Source organism: Carassius gibelio, chromosome B5 (assembly GCF_023724105.1).
Source record: "Carassius gibelio isolate Cgi1373 ecotype wild population from Czech Republic chromosome B5, carGib1.2-hapl.c, whole genome shotgun sequence".
NCBI classification, from domain to species: Eukaryota; Metazoa; Chordata; class Actinopteri; order Cypriniformes; family Cyprinidae; genus Carassius; species Carassius gibelio.
Window position 1 is genome coordinate 21,389,289 of NC_068400.1, and position 6,000 is coordinate 21,395,288.

A 6,000-nucleotide genomic window follows, 5' to 3' on the forward strand; every position below is an offset into this window, starting at 1 on the left:
TGCATATCAAACAGACGCAGCCACAGATAACAAGTTCTTCTTATAGTGCTGTTCACGGCTAACTTACCCTAATAAAGTAAAATTCACATGTTTCCTAATTGCTCTCTGAGACTGAATTCACCAGTACATGACAGGATGTAATAAAGAAGCACAAACATTATTCTATTTATTTGGCCATACAAATGGTAAAAAAAATGTATAAAAAGAGAAACTAAAAAGTTGAAGGTTATAATAATGTAGTGCAATAATGTCGTTTACTTTACACTCGATGTAGATTGGTCTAGCGAAGCGATATCCCAATTCATCGGTCATCAACGTAACATCTCCGTTCGGTCCTTCAGGGAACGAGGGTTACCATATGTAACTGAGACGTTACTATAGTTAACCCATAGTAACCAGTAGCGGTTTTAGGCACGGGCGAACCGGGCAGCCGCCCGGGGCGTCATTTTTTCGGGACACATTGGGGGCGGCAGCACGAGTAGATAAACAAAAAATCCTCTGTGTCTCGAAGCGGTTTTTCGTCATTTATATCATTTCACTGTGTGTGGAATTGGCAAATTGGCGCTCCCTGCAGCTGCCGGCGCCCCTGCTTGCTGAAAATATCCACTGAAGCTTTGTGTTGTGAGAGAAGTGTAAGGGAGTGGGGCGAGAGGCGCGTGCGACATTTCACCTCTGGGTCTCTCTCAAATGGAACGGACAGGGCGGGGGTGGACGGGGACGGGGGATCCACACTAGTAATATAATTAACAATAGGCTAAAGCAGGGCCGTCGCCAGAACAAACCAAATGGGGGGGCATTTAATTTTCATAGGGGGGCACACTTTTTTTAATGATCTGAGACGGACCATAACATAAACCCATATTAGGCTATAACTAAAATAGACCACAATAGTCTTGTTTTGTTCAATTATTCAAATAAAATACTTCACCGTTTGATCTCAACGTATCTGTTTATTGTCTTTTAACATTTCCAAAACCGCCAAACATTTATTCTGAGATCACATGCAACACGCAGCTCAGCTGCGCAAAGGAATTGTGTATAAACAATACAATACTGTATGCTTAACTAAATGAATTGCATGATTTATATATACATATACTTACACACAAACTGCATATTGTAATTTGAATTAATAAAACTACTAACACAAAAATAACATATTGAAAGGTCTGCTGCTGGAGACTTGCCATTGGTTGTTGTATTTGAATAATTAATGAGGTAGGTCTTTGCAAGGTTTGGGTGCTGTTTTGGGATGTTTTAACAGTCATTTATGAATATAATTATATTTAAAATTATGTTCTGTGTAATAATGCGTTTAATAATGAATCGTCTGAATCATTTCTGAAGGTAATGTGTTATGCATTTCTAGTGTTACCGTTGTAGTGATTACTGTTCATGTGAGCCAAGTTCTGCTGAAACAACGTTATTAGTGCAACTGCAACAATCTAAATCAATATCAAACGTCTAACTGCGCGTTCACACCAGCGGCGTCGAGAGCGTCAAAAATCGCTCTTGCCGCTCTGCTCACGACACTGCAGAAAGATGCGTGAGTGCTCTGACGTTGACCGACTGCTTAATTTGTATTAAAAGTGGCCGCAAAGCAAACAGACTTGTTGATCTTAATATTTAGACTAACCACAAGGAGGTTAACGTTATAAATTAATCTCATTAAATGTTGTTGTGGACGAAATATTAAGATCCTTTACTTAAAATGAACGATCTCAGACACCTTGGTCCATGTATCACTTTTAATTATTTTTTTATGTCCCTGTACTCAAACAGGGACACATCATAGATTACTGCAAACGCGAAACAGCAATAATCAACCTGTCTTCTATTTTGCTTGGGAACTAATGTGATCGGAGCTGCGTCCTCTGGAATTCTCTCAAGCGGTTGACTTCTACGTTCCGATTGGTTGCTGCCCAACCGCGTCATAGCCCATTACCATAAAGTTGCCTTGATTTCAACTCTGCTCGACGCTCTCAAAGGCCAAGTCGCGCCGCGCCGCTCCTCGCACGCTGGTTTACATTGAAAATGAATGACTTCCGGCCACTTTGACGCTCTCGACGCCGGCGGTGTGAATGCACAGTAATGCAAGTTTGGTTAATTGTTCTGTGCGTTACGTTTAGGGGGGCACAAAAAGTCATTTGGGGGGGCACTGCCCCCCGATGCCCCCCCTTGACGACGGGCCTGGGCTAAAGTCAGTCACACACCTCGACTTTCTTCCAAATAACGCACATTTCATTCATAATGTTATAATACAGGCCTATATACAGGCCTATAGTTCCTGCAAATGAAACTAGGTAATACAAAACGATTATGCGGTCATCAAGGTGAATTGGTTTAGCTTTGACTTCTGGTCCTGAGTGACAGTTGGGGGGATGGGAAATCTGTTGATTGTCGAGTGCCAAATAAACAGAGATGGAAAAGAAAAGGTCAAAGCCATCAGGTGCCCAGTTTCGAAAAAGAAGAAGAGGAGAAACGAGCAAAAGATAAAGGTATGCAACTATTTTCTCTGTATGATTACAGTATCCATTTCATGAATGAAGGGCTAATGTTAATTGGTGGTGGGTATAACTCTTTGTTAGCCTTTTTGCTATGATGCTTTAAAAGTGTGTCATGCGTATAATTTGAGGCAGCAACCTAATGGTACCTCCATGAAAGTTAGATTGATATACAAATTTTGGTTGAAAAATATCCTGAAACCCAAAAAGTTTTTGTTTTTGCCTATACATATAATTTAAAGTCATTTTATTTTTTTAAACAACTGAGTCCCAGTGACCATAGCATAACGTGAATAAAATATAATTTTTCAATGTATTTGTTTTACTACTTGTTTCTATGCTCTAAACAATGTGATGACATGGGGGAAAAAATGAAATAAATAAATGTTTTTTTCCGGGTCTAGGAGGATATAGTGTGTAATGACAGACATTTAGTTTGTAAGAGCATGTTTATGTAACCCTTCTATTATGTTTTGAGTTAATTTGACCCTAGGCTGTTTTAACTTTATAAAACATTATCCTATGGTCTTTTGATTTCAAATGCAGTTAAATTGCAATTTCAGGGGCACTTCTAAAATATTTTGGAGCATCCTCTGCCACTGGTCAGGATGAGCCAACCTCCTCCTCCGCTACACATATGTCTCCACAAATATCTGATATTGAGGATGAAGACCTCTTTGCCTCTACTTCTACCCAGCATGAGCTTTCAGGTGTGCATATCGTGTGTGTGTGTGTGTATGTGTGTGTGTGTGTGTGGGCTACAAGACAACTGCAATTTAATGTAATTTTAATATTTCTGATAATTTATGAGTAGGACTGTGTTTTTTCACTGCTATGTGTTTTGAGTAATATGCCAATGTGCTGTCTGATAGAAATGCCTGGAGCTGAACCCCCACTGAGCCCCACTGGCCTCATATCTGACTGACAGGATTCGGACTGAGCTGGTTCACAGAGGACCAAGTAAAGTGCCACCTGGCTTTGTTTTCCGTAGGAATGAGAGTAATGGGAGAAGTTGCCACCATTAATATTTTAAGAAGACATTAGTAAGTGGTGAAAAGATGGCAAGAAGTTGGCTGATTTATTCAATTAAGAACAACAGCCTCTTTTGCTTCTGCTGCAAATTGTTTTCCAAGAGGAACATCAATTTAACAAGTGCAGGAATGGCAAATTGGAAACATGCATGCAATGATATCACATCATATGAAAACAGTTGTTATAATAAAATATTGCTGTTTATGCAGAACTTTGTTTGCTATTTTTTGTGTGTGTGGGGGGTGGGGTTGGTGGGGGGGGCTCGAAAGGGGTCTCGCCCAGGGTGTATTTCAATGTAGAACCGCCACTGATAGTAACCACACATTTACCATGGTTTTAATACACTAACCATAGTTTAACCATAGTATTTGTAGTAAAATTGTTGATATAAAAAAAGCTGTAAAAAAAAATAGGACCCTTATATGGGTCCTAAGGGCACTTCTGCCGGAAGAGCGCGCGCTCCTGTATAGCAGAGCAGAGAGAGCAGAGGACATTCACTGATCATAGCGAGAGGCCGAATTGTCACAAAAGAAGTGTGTTTTTGGTTGCCAGGGCAAGACAACCCTGCACAGATTACCAAAAAAAAAACAGCATTAAGGGACCAGTGGATGGAGTTTATTTTTACAGAGCATCAATGGAGTTGTGCAAGTGTTTGTGTTTGTTCCCTGCATTTCGAAGATGCTTGTTTTACAAACAAGGCCCAGTTTGACGCCGGATTTGCTTATCGTTTATTTCTTAAGGATAATGCAGTCCCAACGAAAAAGGGTCATGATCGTGTGTTGGAACCGCAGGCGGTGAGTAAAACTGCTTCAAATATCTCTGTGTTGTTAACTTAGCTATCGGCGCGTAAGCACATCAAGTAAACAACATGCGATGTTGGCATAAAACTGCACTTTCCACATGTACAGCTTAAAAAAAAAAAAAAAAGACAACATAAAGTGGGTCATTTTCCAAAACCGCTAAGCAAATATATACAGTTTCAGTACATACCACATAGAGACGTCTTTGCTGATGCTGCTCTTGTTAAATTTCAGCCTCTGGATCTGATTCTGGATCATAAATATACGCCGAATCTGACTGTTAGCCATGGTTTGTTTGGGATGATGGTTTTTTCCTCACGGTAATGTCACAGCTTCCACATGCTCTCAACGCAAAAGCCTACAGGCGCTCGTGATTCTTTAGCTCCGCCCACACGTCACGCCTCCAGTCGGTCGTGTTTTTCCGGGAAAAAACGGTACAGACTATCTTTCTCTTATGAATATAATAAAACTAAAGACTTTTTGGAGTTATGAAAGATGCAGTACTACTCTATAGGTACTCAAGATGAACAGGATATTGAGTGAAAACGAGCATTTCACCCCCCCCCCCCCTTTAATATATATTCCTACTTGCCAATTGTGAGGCTTCATTTTCTATATGCAAAAAATCCACATATACAAGTACTCTGCAAAAAGATGACAACATTTGGCTCAGTAATTTGAAGGGGTATGTGATTACTCTGACCCAGGATACAGTAAGTACAGTGCGAAATTTGGAACACAATTTAATCTAACCAGATTTAAGGCCTTCATTTGTCACAAAGACAAATGTTCAGTGCAAACATCTGGTGCAATAAAACATTTTAATTTGAAAATTTGGCTCAGATGCATCTGCTCACACCGGCACAAACATTTGCATGCAATCAATGCAACATATACTGTTCCAGATATGTCTCACTGTGAATAAAGCTAGCCAGCCAATAAGAATATGCACTTTTGTTTACATGCCCAGATATAGTACGTCTGTAATTACTGCTTGTCTAAGTAACAGAAAGTTGCACAATGCTTTGTTTACCGAGAGATAGTTTTGCTTCTTTTCTAAGCATCATTTACTGTCAAATAGTGAAATTGAATATTTATTCAGCCCATCTGCTGTTTTTTTATGCATTAGGCTGAACAGAATTTTTGCGCCGAATGTTTGTGTTGGTGTGAACCAGCCTTTTTTCCCATCTGCATAAGTCATAAATATTTTGGTCTATTCTCCCACACTGTAAGTTTCAAATGCATGTCTGCTAAAAGTGAATTTTGTCAGGTTTTAGGATTACATTAGCATATAGATGACCTCAAAGCTAACAGACATGGACAAAAAGACACTAGTCTGTCTGTAAGGCATCCAGTTTTATGTTGTACATTCTATAATGGATGGTGTTGCGATAAAGACTATAGGTGCATTTCAAAAGATTAGATTATCATGGAAAGGGTCTTTATTTTTTGTAATTTAATAATAATAAAAAAATTACTTTCTTATATTCTAAATTCATTGAACACAAACTGAAATATTTCAAGAGTTTTTTATTATTATTATTATTCTGATGGTTACAATTTACAGCTTAGGAAAATAAAATGTCCAGTATCAGAAAATTAGAATATTCCATTTTGAACTTAATTAGTTTGATTAATTTTTTATTTAGTATATAATTACTGGG